The sequence below is a fragment of the Somniosus microcephalus genome, chromosome 5 (assembly GCF_052327205.1).
Source record: "Somniosus microcephalus isolate GS21.2 chromosome 5, FLI_Smic_1.0, whole genome shotgun sequence".
Lineage (NCBI taxonomy): Eukaryota > Metazoa > Chordata > Chondrichthyes > Squaliformes > Somniosidae > Somniosus > Somniosus microcephalus.
Window position 1 is genome coordinate 316,065,724 of NC_140991.1, and position 23,776 is coordinate 316,089,499.

Here is a 23,776-nt window from a genome sequence, read left to right on the forward strand (position 1 = left end):
GGTTTGGTGACGATGTGGAGTGGGGAGGCCCAGGGGCTGTTGGAGCGGCGGATGATGCCGAGCTGTTCCATTGTGGCGAACTCGGCCCGCGCGATCTCCAGCTTGGCCGGGTCCAGCCTGCGGGCGTGGGCATACACCGGTGGGCCTGTGGTGGGGATGAAGTGTTCTACCCCGTGCTTAGCAACCTTCGCGGAGAAGGTCGGGTTGGTGAGGGCTGGGAACTCAGCCAGGAGTGCTGAGTAGTCGTCCGTTGAGCGGGCGCGGCACTGCCACGCCAGTTTGGCGGGTTGCGGGGGGGCCATGGCGCCCGGGATAGGCGACATGGTGTTCATGTCCACGAGGCGGCGCCGAGGCATGTCGACCAACAGGCCGTGGGCGCACAGGAAATCCGCACCGAGGAGCGGGGAGAGCACCTTGGCGGTGATAAACTCCCAGTGGTAGCGGCGGCCTGCGAGGTCGATGGTGACGGTGCGGGTGCCGTACGTCCGGATGTCGGTGCCGTTGGCGGCAGCCAGTGCAGGGCTGCGGCCGCCTCGCTGGATCTCGAGGGCGGACGCGGGGATGATGCGCTGCGCGCCCGTGTCGCATAGGAAACGGCGTCCGGAGGTGCTGTCCGTAACGTACAGCAGCGCGCCTGCTTGCCCCACGGCCATCGTGTAGGCTGGTGTGGGGGCAGTTGGAAACATGCAGGGATGGCTGCAGCGGCGTGCCCGTGCGCCGAACCGGGTATGGAAGTAGCAGTAGCCCTGGGTCGGAGGGCTTGGGGGACGTGGGGGCCTGGGGGGCCTCGTGGCCGAGCTGTGTGGCCGCGCGATAGAGGATGGAGCACGCACCGATGCTGCGGAGGCCAGGTCGGGGGTGACAGCGTGGTTGGAGCTGGCGGACAGGAGCTTATCAGCTTCGTCGGCCAGGGCCTTGAGGTCCGTGAGGCTGGACGCCACGATCGCCGGGCGGATGCTGGGAGGTAGTTGGCGGATAAAGAGCATGCAGAAGAGGGAGCCGGGCGGTTTCTCGTCGGTCAGAGCAAGCATGTGTGAGAGCAAGTCTGACGGCGTGGAGTCACCGAGGCCCGGTGTGGTAAACCACTTTTATCGTTCACTATCGTTACACTATGGTTATCACTGTTTATATCGTTACACTATGGTTATCACTGTTTACACTGTTGTATCACTACTCAAGGTCACCTCTTGTCACGCTGTTATACCTGGGCTGACCACAGCTGACTCCGCCCATGGCTCCGCCTGCTTGCCCAGGTATAAAGGTGGTCGACTGGCTGGTATTCCTCCTTGTTGGACCCGATCACCCACGAGGGTGGGCTCTGTTATTTAGCCAATAAAAACCTATAGTTACTATCTTAACTCGTCGCTTTTCATTGGATGAATTGATAGGTATATCACCCGGGAGGTCGAGGAGGTGGCAGTTGCGCAAGAATTGGGAGGCTGTGAATTTTTTAATGAGCGCGGCCTTGAGATGTGCGTACTTGCCTTCCTCCGGAGGGTTTTGTAGTGTTGTCCAGACTTTCGTGATTGTGGAGCTGCCCAGGGTGGCGAGGAGGTAGTCGTACATCGTTGCGTCGGCAGTGATGCCGCGGAGTCGGAATTGCGATTCAGCTTGAAGGAACCAGGCGGTGGCCAGGTTCTCCCAGAACTCCGGCAGCTTCACAGAAACTGCGTTTGTGTCAGCCATGGTTACGCTTAGGAGTCGTCCTGAGCGTCGGGGTCACCAATGTAGGAGTCTACGTACTCCTAGCAAAAAATACTGAACTCGGAGAGGTTCAACAGAAAAGGTTTAATTGTTAAGGCTGCATGCTGAACACAAAATGGAGTCAGAGACTACACAAAATACGACTGCCTTTCATCAGTGCACAGCTTCGACTCCTCCTCCCCCGCTCTGGGCTTAACTATGTTGCAGATCGAGTTTCTTAAAGGTGTGATCCTTCTTAAAGGCATGACGCCTGATTTATAGTCTACGGACCGGAAAGTGGATTGTGTCCTTTCTGTGATTGGTACGCCACAATTTAATACATTTCATACATTATTTAATAACTGACATTTCCGTTCCACTTCAGAACAGTATTCCCCGCACAAGCTGCGTGCCTGTGTCAGAAGATAACATAATGAAAAAGTTAAATATTCAGATTACTTTCTACCATTTGATGTTTCCAGTTCCCTTGCGAAATATTAGGCTTGAGGGCATTTTTAAAGCAAGTGGATAAGCTGCAGTTAGTGGCAGTAAGTTGAGTCCTATAGCAATGTAGCAATATCTTTTACATTTAATAGGTAAATGGGAAATGGGACTAGGCTTGTGATGAATAGACAACAGCAACAACTTTCATTTATATAGTGCCTTTAACATCGTAAAATATCCCAAGGCGCTTCACAGGAGCGTTATCAATCAACAATTTGACACCGAGCCACATAAGGAGATATTAGGGCAGGTGATCAAAAGCTTGGTCAAAGATCTAGGTCTTAAGGAGCGCCTTAATGGAGGAGAGAGAGGTAGAGAGGCGGAGAGGTTTAGGGAGGGAATTCCAGACCTTAGGGCCTTGGCAGCTGAAGGCACACAGGATATACGGCACAGAAACAGGCCATTCGGCCCAACCAGTCAATGCCGGTGTTTATGCTCCACTCGAGCCTCCTCCCGTCTTTCCTCATCTAACTCTATCAGCATAGCCCTCTATTTCCTTCACCCTCATATGCTTATCTATCCTCCCCTTAAATGCATCTATACTATTCGCTTCAACCACTCCCTGTGGTAGCGAGTTCCACATTCTCACCACTCTTTGGGTAAAGAAGTTTCTTCTGAATTCCCTGTTGGATTTCTTGGTGACTATCTTATATTGATGGCCTCTAGTTATGCTCTTCCCCATGGCCACCAATGGTTGAGAAAAATTGATAATTTCATCACTTAAAAAAAAAATCAGAAGTTCTTTGTGGCTATTTTAAGGATTCTGCCTTGTCATGTAGCGAGGAAATAGTTTGTGTCAGCTATCGCTGTGCCAAGACACGGGCTCAGTTCCACAATATATTACACCGAGTTAGCAGGGCTGTGCTGCCATGGAGACGCACCAAGGAGAGGTCAGTGAGTGACTAATCAGCGGAAGGAAAGAAAAAAATCCTCATTGAAATGTTTTATGAGAACGCTTGAGGTGATCTTTGCTGCATATGTTCCGTCAGTCCATTTTACAGGTCTTTCGTGTGAGAGTATTTTTCACACTCATGAAAAGGCAATTAAAAAAAAAAACCATGATTAATCTCGAAAGTTGTTTACAGAGAATCAAATTACAGGAACTTCAGCTCCTAACTATAAAGTAATTCCTGGGTAAACATAATCTTGCTATTGTAATGTCGGATTATGTTCATCTTACAACAGGGTCACGTGAATGCAGCACTTGAGATTGACAAAAGATTGGTTTATGCGTGGAACTTGTTCTGTGTTGAAGGAATAGGCTGAATTTAGTTGAATGGTATTCTCATCATTCCTTACTTTCTTGTGTTACCCTTTTTATATATAAAAAAACAAACTCCATTTGTGATTTGATACTTAATCGGTAGCACCTCCCAAACCCGCAAACACTTCCACCTAGAAGGACAAGGGCAGCAGGCCCATTGGAACACCACCACCTCCAAGTCACACACCATCCTGACTTGGAAATATATCGCCGTTCCTTCATCGTCGCTGGGTCAAAATCCTGGAACTCCCTCCCTAACAGCGCTGTGGGAGCACCTTCACCACACGGACTGCAGCGGTTCAAGAAGGCGGCTCACCACCACCTGCTCAAGGGCAATTAGTGATGGGCAATAAATGAATGATAAAAAAAAAATTGCTTCAGTGAGAATCATCTGCAGCAAAATATTCTTCAGCCAAAAACAGTTTCTCTTCCCTCTCCTCTGCCCATGAACTTATTCATATGTGAGCAGAGAATGCTGTGATGAAGTGTCATTGTACTGGCAGGCTGTTTGACTATGTGGAGACATCACAGTGGAAGCTGTTCCTGTTCTCGCCTGACATTCACACGAGCACTCTTCCCAACAATGTCATCGGGAGAAGGAACCCAGGCTGTTTTTTCCCTTTCCTAGACTTGGACGCACAGGCCAATTGTAGCACACCACTGTTGACACTCCAGTGCAATACTGAGGGAGTGCTGCACTGTCTGAGGTGCCATCTTTCGGATAAGATGTTAAACAGAGACCCCGTCTGCTCTCTCAGGTGGACGTAAAAGATCCCATGGCACTATTTTGAAGAAGAGCAGGGGAGTTCTCCCCGGTGTCCTGGGGTCAATATTTATCCCTCAACCAACGTCACTAAAACATATTATCTGGTCATTATGTCGTTCGTGTTTGTGGGAGCTTGCTGTGCGCAAATTGGCTGCACTTCAAAAAGTACTTCATTGGCTGTAAAGCGCTTTGGGACGTCCTGTGGTCGTGAATATAAATGCAATTAATTCTTTCTTTCACTCACTCACTCACTCATTCATTTGTGGAACCCTGGGAGCAGATATTTTGCCCAACGTCTTCACTCCCTCCCCAAAAATGAACGAGAATTCTGAAGTTTTCCCAGCAGAGTAAACCTAGACATCCCCAGGGAATGCCAGCCCTGGCTTAAGCACCTCTGATGTTCTGTTTAGTCGGAATGTAGTGGGGGCTTATTTGTCCTGGATTTTTTTTTTGGCACGATAAAATTTGTAGTAAAATTGTAACTACAGGTATAAGAATTGCATTTGCAGTTTGAGATTTTGTATGTACTTCCTCAAAGCTCGCTTGGGAATTGCTGTTCGGAAGGTTAATTTCAATAATTTCTCTTGAGAGATTATTAGAAGTTTAAACAGCACAGGCCAATGTCCAGTTAACATAAGAATTAGGAGCAGGAGTCGGCCATTCGGCCCCTCTAGCCTGCTCCGCCATTCAATAAGATCATGGCTGATCTTCGACCTCAACTCCACTTTCCTGCCCGATCCCCATATCCCTCGATTCCCCTAGAGTCCAAAAATCTATCGATCTCAGCCTTGAATATACTCAACGACTCAGCCTCCACAGCCCTCTGGGGTAGAGAATTCCAAAGATTCACAACCCTCTGAGTGAAGAAATTCCTCCTCATCTCAGTCTTAAATGGCCGACCCCTTATCCTGAGATTATGACCCCTGGTTCTAGACTCTCCAGCCAGGGGAAACAACCTCTCAGCGTCTACCCTGTCAAGACCTCTAAGAATTTTATATGTTTCAATGAGGTCACCTCTCATTCTTCTAAACTCCAGAGAGTATCGGCCCATTCTACTCAATCTCTCCTCATAGGACAACCCTCTCATCCCAGGAATCAATCTAGTGAACCTTTGCTGCACCGCCTCTAAGGCAAGTATATTTTTCCTTGGGTAAGGAGACCAAAACTGCACACAGATGTGGTCTCACCAAAGCACTATATAATTGCAGCAAGACGTTCTTACTATTATACTCCAATAACCTTGCAATAAAGGCCAACATACCATTTGCCTTCCTAATTGCTTGCTGTACCTGCATGCTAACTTTCTGTGATTCGTGTACAAGGACACCCAGGTCCCTCTGAATCCCAAGTACTGGTATCAAATACAAGAGTATCCACTATCTGGGTTCCAGAAGTTTGAATTTAGTTTCGGGTCTTCCTTGCAGCTGGTACAAACAAGCTTGGACCAAGCCATTTTGTCTAGTCTTTGGAACAAGGAATGCTACAGAGTGCAAAGAGAAGAGGGAGAAAAAACATAAGAAATAAGAAATAGGAGCAGGAGTCGGCCATTCGGCCCCTCGAGCCTGCTCCGCCATTCAATGAGATCATGGTTGATCTTCGACCTCAACTCCACTTTCCTGCCCGATCCCCATATCCCTTGATTCCCTTAATATTAAAAAATCTATCGATCTCTGTCTTGAATATACTCAACGACTGAGCCTCCACAGCCCTCTGGGGTAGAGAATTCCAAAGATTCATCATCCTCTGAGTGAAGAAATTTCTCCTCATCTCAGTCCTAAATGGCCGGCCCCTTATTCTGAGACTGTGACCCCTGGTTCTAGACTCCAGGGGAAACATCCTCCCTGTGTCTACCCTGTCAAGCCCTGTAAGAATTTTGTATGTTTCAATGAGATCACCTCTCATTCTTCTAAACTCTAGAGAATATAGGCCGAGTCTACTCAATCTCTCCTCATAGGACAATCCCCCCATCCCAGGAACCAGTCTGGTGAACCTTCGTTGCACTCCCTCTATGGCAAGTATATCCTTCCTTAGGTAAGGAGACCAAAACTGTACACAATACTCCAGGTGTGGTCTCACCAGGGCCCTATATAATTGCAGTAAGACGTCTTTACTCTTATACTCAAATCCCCTTGTAATAAAGGCCAACATACCATTTGCTTTCCTAATTGCTTGCTGTACCTGCATGTTAACGTTCAGTGATTCGTGTACAAGGACACCCAGGTCCCTCTGAACACCAACATTTCCTAATCTCTCACCATTTAAAAAATATTCTGCAGCTCACACCCCCTCAAGCTCAAACAATTGAAAATGGTGGATGGCACGGAATGGTGGGCTTCTAGGTACAGTTTCAAGCTCTCCTGTGAGGAGACTTAAAGCAGAAGGCCAGGTGCCTGTCCTGGATGAGAGCAAAAAAAAAATTGGGGAGTTGTTGCCCGAACTCTGTTACATGCCTTGTAGTGATCGAGTGAAGAGAGGCTTCAGCAGACTCTGGCCAGCAGGACCGGCAAACATTTTTTTTTTGGATTCATTCCGGGGTTGTGGGCGTCGCTGGCAAGGCCGGCATTTATTGCCCATCCCTAATTGCCCTTGAGAAGGTGGTGGTGAGCTGCCTTCTTGAACCGCTGCAGTCCGTGTGGTGAAGGTGCTCCCACAGTGCTGTTAGGGAGGGAGTTCCAGGATTTTGACCCAGCGACGATGAAGGAACGACCCGATATATTTCTAAGTCAGGATGGTGTGTGTGACTGGGAGGGGAACTTGGAGGTGGTGGTGTTCCCATGCGCCTGCTGCCCTTGTCCTTCTAGGTGGTAGAGGTCGCGGGTTTGGGAGGTGCTGTCGAAGAATTAACGAGAAAGAAACATTCTTGCTTTAAAAAAATGCATATAGAAAGTTGCTCAATTTGTGTAAGAGGTTTTTTTTTTAATCAAAGCTTGATTTACTTGCAGGACTTGAGCAGATGTGATGAGTCGGAAGTTTCTGATTCTTTGGTTGTAAATGTGTTAATTCCTTTGATAATATTGCTGCCATGTGTTCCTCCCAAACATTTGTGATCTAACTTTGCTTTGATGAAGTAGGTGACATTTGCCAAATGTGACAATGTTCTTGGAGTTAATTCTTGTTGACTTTTCACCATCGTGGCTCTGTGGAATGATTCTCAGAGGGGAGATAGTGTAGTGAAAGTTGGGAAGAAGTTGGTAAACATTACAGCTACATGGGTTGTTTCCCATCCCTTTTTATAATTAAACTCGGGTCTGGCATTTATTTTACAAATCATTTGAATATGTCAGCTACCAAGGGCTCCATAACATTTTCAGAGCAAGCCTTCTGATTTGAGAAGTGAAAGTCTCTCTGTATCATTTTAGTTCCTGAATGGCACCAGAGAACAGAATAGGGACGGCTTGATATTTTGATAGTGAGGTGGAAAGAATGTCTAAATACTCTTCATCTGGTTTGTGTGTCCCAACGGCTGTATGACGAGCGCTGACCCTAAACTCTCCTTGGTTTAACTTCGTTAAAAAAAAGCCAAGCACAGTTAGATTTTCATGATCTAATATTAACTGATTATACATCTAAAAAAAAAGACTTGCATTTCTATAGCACCTTTCACTACCACCAGACGTCCCAAAGCGCTTTACAGCCAATGAGGTACTTTTGGAAGTGTGGTCACTGTTGTAATGTGGGAAACGCGGCAGCCAATTTGCGCACAGCAAGCTCCCACAAACAGCAATGTGATAATGACCAGATAATCTGTTTTTAGTGATGTTGGTTGAGGGATAAATATTGACCAGGACACCAGGGATAACTCCCCTGCTCTTCTTCGAAATAGCGCCGTGGGATCTTTTACGTCCGCCTGAGAGAGCAGACGGGGCCTCAGTTTAACGCCTCATCCAAAAGACGGCACCTCCGACAGTGCAGCACTCCCTCAGCACTGCACTGGGAGTGTCAGCCTAGATTTATGTGCTCAAGTCGCTGGAGTGGGACTTCCACGCACAACCTACGGGAAAAGAGACTTGAGTTCTGTGCACTGACCCAGTCTTTTTCCTTGGGGTGAGTTTGCCAGGGCAGAAATATTTCCTTTGGCATAAAAGGTACCATTGAAAAGGAGTGACTTTCCTTTATATCGGCGCAACTGGCCAAATGGCCTCCTTCTGTACTGTAAATTTCTATGATTCTATGACAGAGTAAATAAGAAGAAACTGTTTCTAGTGGCAGGAGGGTCAGTAACCAGAGGACACAGATTCAAGGTGATTGGCAAAAGAACCAGAGGTGACAGGAGGAAACTTTTCTTTTCACGCAGCGAGTTGTTGTGATCTGGAACGCGCTGCCTGAAAGGGCGGCGGAAGCAGATTCAGTAGTAACTTTCAAAAGGGAACTGGATAAATACTTGAAGGGGAGAATTTGCAGGGCTATGGGGAAAGAGCGGGGGAGCGGGATTAATGTGCCCCCTAAGGTGGGTGGTCGTGCGGCCGCGCATCAATCTGGACGCCCCGCGCAGGCCGCTCACAAGCTGCCGCTGCTGGAAGATACTGCACATGTGCAGCCGTGCAGTGAATTTAAAGGGACCGCGCACGATTAAAAAAATCAGAGGGAACATTGAGTGGGACGAGTCGGATAGCTCAACCAAAGAGCTGGCACAGGCACGATGGGCCAAATGGCCTCCTTCTGTGCTGTATCGTTCTATGATCTCTCAATGTCTCAAAAGTCTTTTGCATACAATGAATTGCTTTGAAGTTGTGAAATTACTTTGATCTTGCTGTGCATAAAACGTATCCTATCTCACACATATCGGGAGCGGTCGCATAGTGGTTATGTTACTGGTCTAGTAATCCAGAGGCCTGGACTAATGATCCGGAGACATGAGTTCAACTCCCACCACGGCAGCTGGGGAATTTAAATTCAATGAATTAAATAACTCAGGAATTAAAAACTACTGGATTGTTGAAAAAACCCATCTGGTTCACTAGTGCCCGTTAGGGAAGGAAATCTGCCATCCTTACCCGGTCTGGCCGATATGTGACTCCAGGCCCACAGCAATGTGGTTGACTCTTAACTGCCCTCTGAAATGGCCTAGCGAGACACACTGTCATATCAAAAAAGAAACTGCAGCGGTTGAAGGTGGCAGCTCACCACCACCTTCTCAAGGGCAGTTAGGGATGGGCAATAAATGCCGGCCTTGCCAGCGACGCCCACATGCAATTAATCAATACAAACACTAAGTGCTGCTCGCCCATCATTCCCGTCCTCACTGACCTACACCGGTTCCCAGTGCATTAAGTTTAAAATCCTACACGGTCTCTCTACAACCTCCGCCAGCCTCTTATCCTCTCCCAACACCCATTGATCCTCCGACTCTGGCCTTCGGTGTATTGGTGGGAGAACCTCTAGCTGCTTCAGTCCCACCCTCTGCAACCCCTTCCCTAAACCCCTCTGCCTCTCCACTTCTCTCTCCCTTTTCAAAAACCTTCTCAAAATCCATCTTTTCCGCTAAGCTTTTGGTCCCCTCCCCTCCCCTCCCCCACCATCTTCCCCTCCATGGTTTGGTGTCTGTGCCATTTTCGATTCCTATTTATTTTTTTAACTTCACCATCTTGGGACACTTTGTTCTTTAAACGTGCTGTACAAATTTGCAATTTGCTGTCAATCACAAGGTTCTCACTCCAGGAGGAGAAAGGTTGAATCACCACAGGTGCAAAAAAATATAGAAACCATTGCAAAAGCTTTTTTTATTTTATGCAAAAGGCTTTTTTGGTATGCTTTGCATTTGCTAGGCAATGTATAAATGAAACGTGCAAGATATTTTGTCACATTTCCAAGTTAGAAAGAGTAATCCCTCTGTGGCCATGGCAAGCTGTTACTAGCTGCATCAGTGATGTACAGGAAACTCTTTGGGATCCGGCACCGATGGGACCGGGATGGTGCCGGTTGATTAAAAATTCCGGATGACGGAGAGGGTTATCTACCGAGGCTATTTTTAACAAAGAAAAATAAAAAAATCAAGAAATGTGCAGTATACAGTAATTGGGTACTCACCTACAGAATGTTGTGTTAAATGGATGGTGGAAGATGCTTGTACAGTACAGCCAGTTGAGGGTAATCCATAACTCTTTAATTACTTAACAGTAAAACAAAACTTACACAGTAAACCACTGTATACAGCGCGGGAGAGTCAGACTCCTGTTGTTGAGGTGTTCGGACTTCTGACAGCGCCAAGAAGCCGAGTAGTGGCAGTTTGGAGAACTACCCCCACTGACTATCGGCCACCGCGGGAGACTCAGACTCGGCAACATTGCCGGTTATTGAGGTGTTGTTTTCGGAGTATGAATTTTGCAGGTTAATAGAGAATTCCGGATAGGTGTCGTTTAAACGAGAGTTTCCTGTACTATGGTATTGTGTGCAATGCTCCCCCTAATTTTCTTTTGGGTGCGTGGTCCCTTTAAGGGACTGCACGGCCCATTCAGTGTTTCGCGCATACGAATCTTAACATTGAAAAAGGCATGGACGGCCATGCGGCCGCACAACCCACAGGGAACGTTGATTGTGTGTCCTCAACTATGCTTTGTAAAGAGCTAAGGAAAGACTTGCATTTCTATGGCACCTTTCATGACCTCAGCGCTCCCCAAAGCGCTTCACAGCTAATTAAGTACTTTTCAATTCAATTCAATTTTATTTGTCATATATGCAGCAGACCGCACAATGAAATGTTGATTTTTACGAGTCCTCCCAACATTGGAATAAATATGGCATAACAATGATAAAATACTAATAGAAATACAGTAATAATAAATAAAACAACAGTAATAAATAATAATAAATTATACGTTCATGAGTCTTATGGCCTGGGGGTAGAAGCTGTTTCGAAACATGTTGGTATGAGACCGTATGCTTCGGTATCTCTTACCGGGCGGGAGCAAGGCGAAGAGGTTGTGGCTGGGGTGGCTTGCGTCTTTAATGATTCTCAGGGCCTTCCCCCGGCACCTCTCGGGGTAGATATCCTGGACAGCAGGTAGTTTAATTCCTTTTGAAGTGTAGTCACTGTTGAAATGTAGGAAATGAAGCACAAATTGTGTAGCTGGCCTCCGTCTAGTTGAAAAATATATTAAGTACTGCCTGAGGCTAAAGTGTAATACAAATGGTGTAGGCAGCAAAGCAGAATTGAAGTTAAAAGCAAAAAGACCAATTTACATGGTTTATGCTGGTTTAGATAAATCAGGGTCACTTGATGAAGGACGTTCCAGAAATTATTGAGTAGACTAGGCCTATATGCCTTAGAGTTTAGAAGAATGAGAGGTGATCTCATTGAAACGTATAAAATTCTTAAGGGGATTGACAGGGTCGATGCTGAGAGGTTGTTTCCCCCTGGCTGGGGAGCCTAGAACCAGGGGTCACAGTCTCAGGATAAGGGGGCGGTCATTTCAGACTGAGATGAGGAGGAATTTCTTCACTCAGAGGGTTGTGAATCTTTGGAATTCTCTGCCCCAGAGGGCTGTGGATGCTGAGTCGTTGAGTATATTCAAGGCTGAGATCGATAGATTTTTGGACTCTAGGGGAATCGAGGGATATGGGGATCGGGCGGGAAAGTGGAGTTGAGGTCGAAGCTCAGCCATGATCTTATTGAATGGCGGAGCAGGCTCGAGGGGCCGAGCGGCCGACTCCTGCTCCTAATTCTTATGTTCTTATTAGGCAGCAGGATAAATGTTTTTACACAGAGGGTTATGAGCAATGTTCCTGCGCAGCAGGCTCACCGGCTTTTAAATAGGAACAACCGCGCATGCGCAGTATTTTGAATGGGCTGTGCAGCCCCTTAAAAGGACCGCACACCCCCAAAAAATTAAAGGGAACATTGGCTATTAGGCTGTGGACTGCACTATGAATTGATGATTGAAGCAGAGATCACACCAACATTTAAGAATAGGTTGGATGGATTGTTTGATGGAATGGGGGGGGGGGGATAAAGGGATATGGGAACAGGAAAGGCACATGGGATTAGCATTACTGGAGGATAAATACCAACGTGGACTGGTTACGCCAGAGGCCTATTTCTGTGGTGTAATTTCGATGTGCAATACAACACTGTCCAACCCAATAGTGGCCTTAAACATGTTGGCTGAAAAATGTATGGGTGGAAGCACCCGATTTCTGATGGCCTCACTGCCTTATGACTGAAATTGGGAGCGTGCAGTCTGCGCTGATATTTATGAGAGTGCGGATGAGGGTTTCAGCTGTGTAGGCAGGAGATGTCCCAAAGGCGGAAGTGAAAGGGCTGATTTTAACCTTCGGTGCTGGTGGTAAACGGGTAGTATAGGATCGGCGGCTCATCATACTCCCTGTCCGATTTTCCTTTTGACGTCAATGGAACGGGAAATTGGACGAGGTGTATAAGGTAGGGTGAACATACATCCCCGTTTTCTGGGGACAGTCCCCGGATGAGGTACTGTGTCCCCGTAAGAGTCCCCGTTTCACAAAACTCATCCCCGAATAGGCGAGAGCCATATTCCTATATGTATATCGTACCATGGGAACAGGAGGAGGTCATTCAGCCCCTCGAGCCTGTTCCGTCATTCAATGAGATCATGGCTGATCTGCGACCTAACTCCATACACCTGCCTTTGCCCCGTATCCCTTAATACCTTTGGTTAACAAAAATCTATCAATCTCCAATTTAAAATTAACAATTGACCCAGCATCAATTGCCGTTTGAGGAAGAGAGCTCCAAAGTTCTACCACCCTTTGTGTGGAGAAGTGTTTCCTAATTTCACTCCTGAAAGGTCTGGCTCTAATTTTTAGACTGTGCCCCCAAGTCCTAGAATCCCCAACCAGCGGAAATAGTTTCTCTCGATCTATCCTACCTGTTGCCCTTCGATCAGGTCACCCCTTAAACCACTAAATTCTAGGAAATTTAGAAGGTTACCATTACACATAATCACAATTTCAGGTCAGTGGACTGAAGAGTGTTATTGTATTATTTATAAACGGTGTCTGATTGCGCTTCAGTAGTGTGACGTCACATCCGTGGTAATTATATGCACATTTGTTGTTCGTTTGTAGTGTAGATGTGCAACTGTTTAAAATATAGGCTGCTAAAAAATTTTGCCTCGCTACGCTGCGCGACCTACATTTTCCGTCCTGGCTACTTTGCTGTGCTCCCACCCCAAGCGTCCCCGGATTCGGCTTAGAGAATATGAGCGGCCGATCCCACTACCGCCCGATTTCTGCCACCGTCGAAATTTAACATCAGCCCCAAGATGTCTTGGTGTTGGACAGAATGTGGGGCTTGAACCTCAGGTAAGGATTCAACAGGATACTGAGGTTTCACTCGACGGTCCCTGTAAGCTGCCGCTTTGTTCTGTGCGGCCTGTGCCTTTTAATGCGTGGTCCCTTTAAATTCCTACACCTGCACGGGTATTTGCAGCGTAAGAGCCGGTGAGCAGCCTGCGCGGGACCTTTCAGTTTAGTGCGCACGCACACGCACCTTAGCGGGAACATTGGTAACACTGTGTGCGGAGTACATTCTGAGTGAACAGGCAGGATGACGTTATGGAATCAGACAGGTAATGGAGGCATTCTCGTTACAAGGAAGAGAATCAATCTATTGTCAGTGTAGATCAACACGAGTGTTTGTGCAGTACAGTGTTGGCTTATATGTTGCCGGCACCAAGGCAATGTAACTCTGTTTTAGGCGCGCGTGTAGGTTATTCTGTAGTTTGAGAATTACACCTCCTGGGGGCACTTGTGTTGCATCGTTTACAGGTTCTGAACTCTTACTGTTGCTATTGAGTTTTGCAGCATCAAATACTACCATATGTCTTCAAGTGAGTAATACTTCAGTGAAGTGACATCTTAGAATTGAGGAGAGATGTGTACTGCAATGCCAAATTATAGACATTTCACATTGTGGACTTGCAGCTACTGGGAGTCGGGTGGAAAGTGGCAAATTCATTTCACTTAGAGTCTTACGTACAGTCATCAGAGAAGCACTATCACCTTGCTGAAATAAAAACAGAAAATGCTGGAAACGCTCAGCGGGTCAGGCAGTACCTGTGGAGAGAGAAACAGAGTTAACGTTTCAGGTCGATGGCCTTTCGTCAGAACTGGAAAAAGTTAGAGATGTAACAGGTTTTAAACAAGTGCAGGAACAGGGAAAGGGGGGAGGGGAGGAAAGAACAAAAGGGACGGTCTGTGATAGGGTGGAAGGCAGGAGAGATTAAATGACAAAAGGGATGATGGTGTGAGGTGAAAGGGGGGGTAATGGGACAAGTAAAGAAACAAAAGGTGGGTCGAGAAGAGGTGTAAATGGGGATGGCAGAATCATCAACTGCTGCTGTCTGAAAAAATGGGAGCAGTGGTTATGATCTGAAATTGTTGAACTCGATGTCGAGTCCTGGAGGCTGTGACGTGCCTAATCGAAAGATGGGGTGCTGTCACTTTGCTGACCCTAGCTGGATCTGAACCCAGGTCCGGAATGAAAAGGCGACGTTGTAAAGCACTTGGGTCACACAAATAGGGGAGTATGTGAAACTGCACATTTGTTTACATTTTCTTTATATCTTCTGTTACTTTGACAACAAATCTATGATTAGTATTTTTCATTCCACGCCCCCCCCCCCCCGCTCCCAGTCCAGTGTCTCTCTGCTTCATGTATGCAGTACTGAGGGAGTGCTGCACTGTTGAAGGTGCCGACTTTCGCTGAGACATTAAAGCCGAGGCCCCGTCTGCTCCCTCAGGTGGACGTAAATAATCCCATGCCACTATTGCGAAGAAGAGCAGGGAAGTTATCCCCGGCGTCCTGACCAATATTTATCCCTTAATCAACATCACTAAAACAGATTATCTGGTCATTATCACATTACTGTTTGTGGGAGCTTGCTGTGCGCAAATTGGCTGCTGCGTTTCCTACATTACAACAGTGACCACTTCACAAAGTACTTCATTGGCTGTAAAGCGCTTTGGGACGTTGTGCAAGGCGCTATATTTTTCTTTCTTTTTAAATCAGTGTTGTCCAATACATTAGCCACGTGGCTAATTGGGAATCTAGATGTGGATAATTGCAATAAAAACAGAAAACGCTGGAGATACTCAGCAGGTCAGGCAGCATCTGTGAAGAGAGAAACAGAGTTAACGTTTCGGGTCGATGACCTTTCGTCAGAACTGGAAAAAAGCAGGAAATGGAACAGATTTTTAAGCAAGTGTAGGGGCTGGGAAAAGGGGGGAGGGGATGAAAGAACAAAAGGGAAGGTCTGTGATAGGATAGAAGGCAGGAGAGATTAACAGACATTAAGAGATATTCAAGGCGAGCAGAGATGGTAATGGGACAGGTTAAGAAACAAAGGATGGCTCTAGATGAAGTGTGAATTGCGCTGGCAGAATGAAAGACAGCTGCCGTGTGGGGGGAGAAGAAAAAAAGACACAAACAAAAAAAAAGTGTGGATAAAAATATATATATGATAGGGGCCGAGGTTATGATCTGAAATTGTTGAACTCTATGTTGAGTCCAGAAGGCTGTAAAGTGCCTAATCGGAAGATGAGGTGCTGTTCCTCGAGCTTACGCTGAGCTTCCGTGGAACAATGCAAGAGGCCGAGGACGGTGAGATCTGAGTGGGACTGGGGCGGAGAATTAAAGTGACAGGCGACCGGAAGCTCAGGGTCCCCCTTATGGACTGAACGGAGGTGTTCCGCAAAGCGGTCACCCAATCTGCGTTTGGTCTCCCCAGTGTAGAGGAGACCACATTGTGAGCAGCGAATACAGTATACTAAATTGCAAGAAGTACAATTAAATTGCTGTTACACCTGGAAGGGTTGTTTGGCGCCCTGGACAGTGGGAAGGGGGGAGGTATAAGGGCATCTGTTGCATCTCCTGCGCTTGCATGGGAAGGTGCCGGGCGAAGGGGAAGGGATGTTGGGGGTGATTGAGGAGTGGACCAGGGTGTTGCAGAGGGAGCGGTCCCTTCAGAATGCTGAAAGGGGAGGTGAGGGGAAGATGTGTTTGGTGGTGGGATCACGCTGGAGGTGGCGGAAATGGCTGAGGATGATCCGTTGAATGTGGAGGCTGGTGGGGTGAAAGGTGAGGACAATAGGAACTCTATCGTGGTTCCGGGAGGGAGGGGCAGGGGTGAGGGCAGAAGTGTGGGAGATAGAACGGACACGGTCAAGGGCCGTGTCAAGCACAGTAGAGGGGAATCCTCGGTTGAGGAATAAGGAAGACATGTCGGAAGCACTGATGTGGAAGGTGGCATCGTTGGAGCAGATGCGGCGGAGACGGAGAAACTGGGAGAATGGAATAGAGTCCTTACAGGAGGCGGGGTGGGAGGAAGTCCAGGTAGCTGTGGGAGTCAGTGGGCTTGTAGTGAATGTTTGTCAATAACCTATCCCCAGAGATGGAGACGGAGAAGTCGAGGAAGGGAAGGGAAGAGTCGGAGATGGACTATGTGAAGGTGAGGGAAGGGTGGAAATTGAAAGCAAAGTGAATGAAATTTTCTAGTTCAGGGCGAGAGCAGGAAACGGCACCGATACAGTCATCAATGTACCGGAAAAAGAGGTGAAGGAGGGGACCTGAGTAGAACTGGAACAAAGAATGTTCCACATATCCCACAAAAAGGCAGGCATAGCTGGGAGCCATGCGGGGTCCCATAGCAACACCTTTGATTTGGAGGAAGTAAGTGGAGTCGAAGGAGAAGTTGTTCAATGTGAGAACAAGTTCAGCCAGGCGGAGGAGAGTGGTGGTGGATGGGGACTGGTTAGGTCTCTGTTCAAGGAAGAAGCGGAGCGCCCTCAGGCCATCCTGGTGGGGGATGGAGGTGTAGAGGGATTGTACGTCCATAGTGAAAAGTGGCGGAGGGCGTCGGAAGAGTCGCGGATGTAGGTGGGAAGAGACTGGACAAGGGGAGAAAAAATAGAACTAGGGGACATAGTCTCAGAATAATGAGTCGGCCATTTAAGACTGAGATGAGGAGGAATTTCTTCACTCAGAGGGTTGTCAATCTTTGGAATTCTCTGCCCCAAAGGGCTGTGGATGCTCAGTCGTTGAGTATATTCAAGGCTGAGATCGATAGATTTTTGGACTCTAGGGGAATCAAGGGATATGGGGATTGGGCGGTAAAGTGGAGTTGAGGTCGAAGATCAGCCATGATCTTATTGAATGGCTGAGCAGGCTCGTGTGGCCTACTCTTGTTCCTAACTCTTCTGTCCTATGATGGTATAAGAATATGTGATCCCAATACTCGTATTCCCATGGCGCATGCATGTCTACTTTAACCATTTTATGCGTTTGCTGGTAGAATGGTCAGATGGAAAGCAGAATGCGTGTGTGTGCTTTACTTCCTTGGCTACTACTTATTGGGTATCTGTTAAAATGGTGTGTAACATGGGTGTGTGAGCCTGGTTTGTGACATTGGGCTTGGAGATGTGGAGTACTGTGAGGGCATGGGGTGACACATGACTTAACTATGTGTTGGAAGCACTGTTTGGGGCCTACAGGGTACTATAGTCAGCAGGTTGATGGTACCGTAATATAATTGTACACTTCATGGTGAATTATGTTGATTGTCACGTCACTCGGGAGGAGCTCCTGGAATCTGTTCAAACCCACATTTGTCAGTTGTATAGTGACCAACTATTGACCATCACCCTTGGAGAAGGGGAGGTGAGCAGGGACAGGTAGTTGAATGATAATTGGAATTAAGTCAACCGATGTGGCAGACTTATGGAGAGATTTATAAAGAAGGATAAGGATTTTGAAATAATACACTGGGGGATGGAGGTTGCCAAAAGATTTTTGAAAATCCGTTATACTATGTCTTCATCCACCAACCTGGAAGCCTCCTCAAAAAAATCAACCAGGTTGGTGAGACATGTTCATCATCTCTAATAACCCCGTCTCTGTCCAGGTAGTCATCCCTTCTAGTAACTTACTTTATAATCGAAGTCAAGATAATGGGCCTATAATTTCCAGGTCCTGACTTGTCCTTTTTCAATATTGGTACAACATTAGCCTCCCTCCAGCCCATGGAAGAATCCGTGACTCTAGAAAGCTGTTAAATACATAAGCAAGGGGCTCACTTAGAATAGCCCTGGATCATCATACGTTTGCAGTGTTCCCAGATCATGGCCAGGCATCTCCTCCTGGGTCACCCTATGTTTCACTATTCTGCCATTCCCGTATACACATGTACATGAAATTGCACCAAGACAATTGAAAAATTTGAAAACCACCGAATAAATGTGCAGTGTCTCATTAAATGAAAATAACATTTCCTTGTTTCCTGTTTCTCGGATTTCCGTTGCCTTGGAGATTTTCGGTGGCTATTTTAAAACCCGACAGAACTTTCTGTGTCTGGGCTTTAATTGTGCAACGTAAAGAACCAGCCCCTCATCGCTGACCCAACAGCAGAGGTCCCTGGCTCCGACCTCTCTCGGAGACAGCGGGCAGCGCTCAACCCAATCCGCACAGGGCACGGGCGACGCGGCCACCGACTCCACCAGTGGAAGATGAGGGACGGCCCGAAGTGCGACTGTGGCCCTGAGTCCCAGACCATGGAACACATCACATCAACCTGCCCACTGAGATCTGTTGTGGGAGGCATCTCATTTCTTCACTCGGCATCTCGGGAGGCCATCGAATGGACAGCCAAACTAGACATCCCATTATACGCTTTTCCTGTCATACGAAACAGCATCAGTGGTGAATATAATGTCAAAGAAAGATTTGCATTAGTGTAGCGCCTTTCACGACCATCGGACATCACAAAGCGCTTTCAAAAATCCACGCATGCGCGTTTTTTTTCAATTTAAAAGCAGGCTCCCTGGCTGCGCGGGTCCCCTGGAGCGCAGCATAAAGGGAATGTTGCTTATTCGTTCCTGAGATGTGGGCGTCGCTGGCAAGGCCAGCATTTATTTCCCATCCCTAATTGCCCTCGAGAAGGTGGTGGTGAGCCGCCTTCTTGAACCTCTGCAGTCCATGTGGTGAAGGTGCTCCCACAGTGAGTATACTTTGTCGCGGTTTTGGTACAACTGAGTGTCTCGCTGGGCCATTCCAGGGGGCAGTTAAGAGTCAACCACATTGCTGTGGGTCTGGAGTCACATATCGGCCAGACCGGGTAAGGGCGGCAGATTTCTTTCCCTAAAGGGCATTAGTGAACCAGATGGGTTTTTACAACAATCCGGTAGTTTCATGGTCACCATTACTGATACTAGCATTTTAATTCCAGATTTATTATTTCATTAATTGAATTTAAATTCCCCAGCTACCGTGGTGGGAGTTGAATTCATATTTCCAGATCATTAGTTCAGGCTTCAGTCGAGTAACATAACCACGATGCTACCATTCCCATATGTGTGAGATAGGATACGTTTTATGCACAGCAAGATCAAAGTAATTTCACAACTTCAAAGTAATTCATTGTATGCAAAAGACTTTTGAGGCATTGAGAGATCATAGAATGAGACAGCACAGAAGGAGGCCATTTGGCCCATCGTGCCTGTGCCAGCTCTTTGGTTGAGCTATCCGACTCGTCCCACTCAATGTTCCCTCTGATTTTTTATATCGTGCGCGGTCCCTTTAAATTCGCTGCACGGCTGCACATGCGTGGTATCTTCCAGCGGCGGCAGCTTGTGAGTGGCGTGCGCGGGACGTCCCGATTGATGCACGGCTGCACGACCACCCACCTTAGGGGCACAATAATCTCGCTCCCCCGCTCTTTCTCCGCAGCCCTGCAAATTTCTCCCCTTCAAGTATTTATCCAATTCCCTTTTGAAAGTCACTATTGAATCTGCTTCCACCCCCCTTTCAGGCAGCGCATTCCAGATCGCAACAACTCGCCGTGTGAAAAGAAAAGGTTCCTCAAGTCGCCTCTGGTTCTTTTGCGAATCACCTTGAATTTGTGTCCTCTGGTTACCGACCCTCCTGCCACTGGAAACATTGCCGGCTGTGGCTTCAGCCATCTAGGCCCCCAAGATCTTCCACCTCTGCACCTCGCTCTCCTCCTTTAAACCCGCTGACGTAAGAAAGCTACTCGGCACTTGGTCTAAGCGTTAAAGCTTTAATCAACTGTTTTTCAACATGGAGGTCTAGTTGTGTCCTTCACTAGTTCCTGTTAAAGAATGTCCTGAGCAAGCTGGGCCCTTGCCCGAGTATTTGTACTCTCCCTAGACAGCGCCACCAGCAGGCCGCCCAGTATTATTTCATAAGTCATTTCCACATGAATGACCAGATTCATGTCACCCACCTCTTTGACCAAGCTTTTAGTCACTCCTCCCAATAACTCCTCTTTGACTCGGCGTCTTTGTCTCAATGCCTTGGGACTTTTTCTACATTAAAAGCGTATATAAACGCAAGTTGTAATTGATGATGGTTTAGATTTAGTCTTCCATGAACGTATTATGCATGTAGTGTCACCCAAGAAATTATGGACCAAGGAAGCTTGTTTCTTGGACATTTTAAGTAAGCCAGGTCTGCCGTGGCAAAGACTTGGGTAAACAGACCACATGATTATGTAGAAGTGGGACAACATCACAGCAGATTGCAAGGCTTTGGACAACATGGTGTTTTGGGTTGGAAAATAATATAAAGACTTGCGCCTTTCATGACCACCGGACGTCCCAAAGCGCTTTACAGCCAACAAAGTACTTTTTTGAAGTGTAGTCACTGTTGTAGGAAACGCAGCAGCCAAATTGCACGCAGCAAGCTCCCACAAACAGCAATGTGATGATGACCAGATAATCTGTTTTTTAATTATGTTGGTTGAGGGATAAATATTGGCCCAGGACACCGGGGAGAACTCCCCTGCTCTTCTTCGAAATAGTGGCCGTGGGATCTTTTACGTCCACCCGAGAGAGCAGACGGCGCCTCGGTTTAACGTCTCGTCCGACAGTGCAGCATGCCCTCAGCACTGCACTGGAGTGTCAGCCTAGATTTCTGTGCTCAAGTCTCTGAGTGGGACTTGAACCCACAACCTTCTGACTCAGAAGTGAGGGTGCCGCCCACTGAGCCACAGCTGACACTAATCTGTAATATTAAGATAATCATCGATCCTCGATCCAAATCATGCAAGGATGCAACGCCACTGACAATTCAAACTCCTGTCTGCATTGTTGTTTCAGATGATGAACTTTGAACTATTGTCTCTGGTACAGTATATTACTTCTTTATTGTCCTTGTGTATGTAAAGTGTTTAAGTTATCTGTCTATAAAATATAAATATTCAGCAAATCTAAACAACAATAACTTGTATTTATACAGCGCCTTTAACATAGTAAAACATCCCAAGGCGCTTCACAGAAGCGATTATCAAACGAAATTTGACACCGAACCACATAAGGAAATATTAGGGCAGGTGACCAAAAGCTTGGTCAGAGGTCGGTTTTAAGGAGCGTCCTAAAGGAGGAGAGAGAGGTGGAGAGGTTTAGGGAGGGAATTCCAGAGCTTAGGGCCCAGGCACGGCTGCCAATGGTGGAGCGATTATAATCAGGGATACTCAAGAGGGCAGAATTAGAGGAGCGCAGAGATAAAAACATCTTTAAATTGAAAATTTAGGATGGAAATGAGCTTCCTGTTGAGATGCCGCTGATCTGTGTGTCGGAAGATGGCAACAGAGGGCCGACTTCAAGCCACTCAATCGTGTGGCTGGGGAAAGCTACTGTGATGCTATCTTTAAGGAGATTTCGCTAGTTCCGATGTGCTTTATAGTTTACCACCACCGTGAAGCCCCTGTTGTTCCCGATGGTAATTTGTGATGCCTGGTCTAATTTGACTGCAGATTGATAGCGCAGGGGGAAAAAAATACTCACGGTGGGGATTTATGCTGCTTGACTATGCAGTAGCTGCTGATACCTACTCCCTGTGGTGGAGGAAACCTGCAGGGGGCATGAGATGTGCAATCGGTGGTGCTGCTGTGAGTGGTGATGGCAGGGAGTATCTTCAATAGACATAATAGCAGTAAAGCCCTCTCCTGCCGTGACTTAGCAGAAAATATTCACGGTTATTTGAATAATATGGTCGATAGCGTTAAAGATGTTTATGCTTTATTGTAACAATTCAGCAATAAGGCCACAGGCTGTTTGCTCAACATATTGGAATATTCTTGCATCAAAGTAAATTCTCATTGAAGTCTTCTTCATAGTAGATGGACAAATCCATAAGTCGTTATCAGACTGGATGCAATTTCCAAAAAAAAAAGACAACGATGTTTCTATGCTGACCAATTACTATTAAGAATATAAAGGACAGACCATGAGTACTAGTGCGATTCAATATTTATCTGAACAATAATGGTTGCAGTTATATAAAAGGAAAGTGAAGGATGAGCTCTTTAAAATTATGAAAGGTTTTGATAGAGTGGATACAGAGAGAATGTTTCCACTTGTGGGGAAGAGCATAACTAGAGGCCATCAATATAAGATAGTCACCAAGAAATCCAATAGGGAATTCAGAAGAAACTTCTTTACCCAGAGAGTGGTGAGAATGTGGAACTCGCTACCACAGGGAGTGGTTGAAGTGAATAGTATGGATGGATTAAAGGGAAGGCTGGACAAGCATATGAGGGAGAAGGGAATAGAGGGTTACACTGATAGAGTTAGATGAGGAAAGACGGGAGGAGGCTCGAGTGGAGCATAAACGCCGGCATGGACTGGTTGGGCCGAATGGCCTGTTTCTGTGCCGTATATCCTGTGTAATTCTGTGAGTCATAAGTGTGATGATGATGACAGCTTTTCAAGTCGTACAATCAATCTATCATACGGGGAAAGAGAAGGGGAATGGGACCAACGTTCCCCGTAATTTTCTTTTGGGGCTGCGCAGCCTCTTTAACGGGCCCATTCAAAATTACGCGCATGTGTGTTTTTTTTTCCAATTTAAAAGCCGGCTGACCAGCTGTGTGGGGCCCCTAGAGCGCCGGCCGTGCAGCTTAAAGTGAGCATTGAGTGGGACTGATTGGACAGCTCTTTCAGCTCTTTCTTTTCCTACCAAAGTGGATACCTTCACATTTCTCCACATTATATTCCATTTGCCATGGTCTTGCCCACTCACTTAGCCTGTCTATATCCCCTTGAAGCCTCTTTGCAACCTCCTCACAACTTATATTCCCACCTAGCTTTGTATCATCAGCAAACTTGGATATATTACATTTGGTCCCCTCATCCAAATCATTGATGTAGATTGTGAATAGCTGAGGCCCAAGCACTGATCCTTGCGGTACCCCACTAGTTACAGCCTGCCAACCCGAAAATGACCCGTTTATTCCTACTCTCTGTTTTCTGTCTGTTAACTAATCCTCAATCCATGCTAGTATATTACCCCCAATCCCATGATCCCTAATTTTGTTTAATAACCTCTTGTGTGTCACCTTATCGAATGCCTTCTGTAAATACAAATACACCACATCCACTGGTTCCCCCTTATCTATTCTGCTAGTTACAACCTCAACAGATTTGTCAAACACGATTTCCCTTTCATAAATCGGTGTTGACTCTGCCCAATCCTATTATTATTTTCTAAGTGCCCTATTACCACATCCTTAATAATAGATTCTAGCATTTTCTCGACGACTGATGTTGTGCTATGTTAATTGGCATGA

The 23,776-nt window shown here is 46.7% G+C and overlaps 1 protein-coding gene across 2 annotated transcripts in view; it reads left to right on the forward strand.

The window, feature by feature from the left end:
* Positions 1–23,776, forward strand: part of nek11 (NIMA-related kinase 11) — a 362,483-nt gene that overhangs the window by 12,225 nt on the left and 326,482 nt on the right. The gene's annotated exons all lie outside the window — the stretch shown is intronic.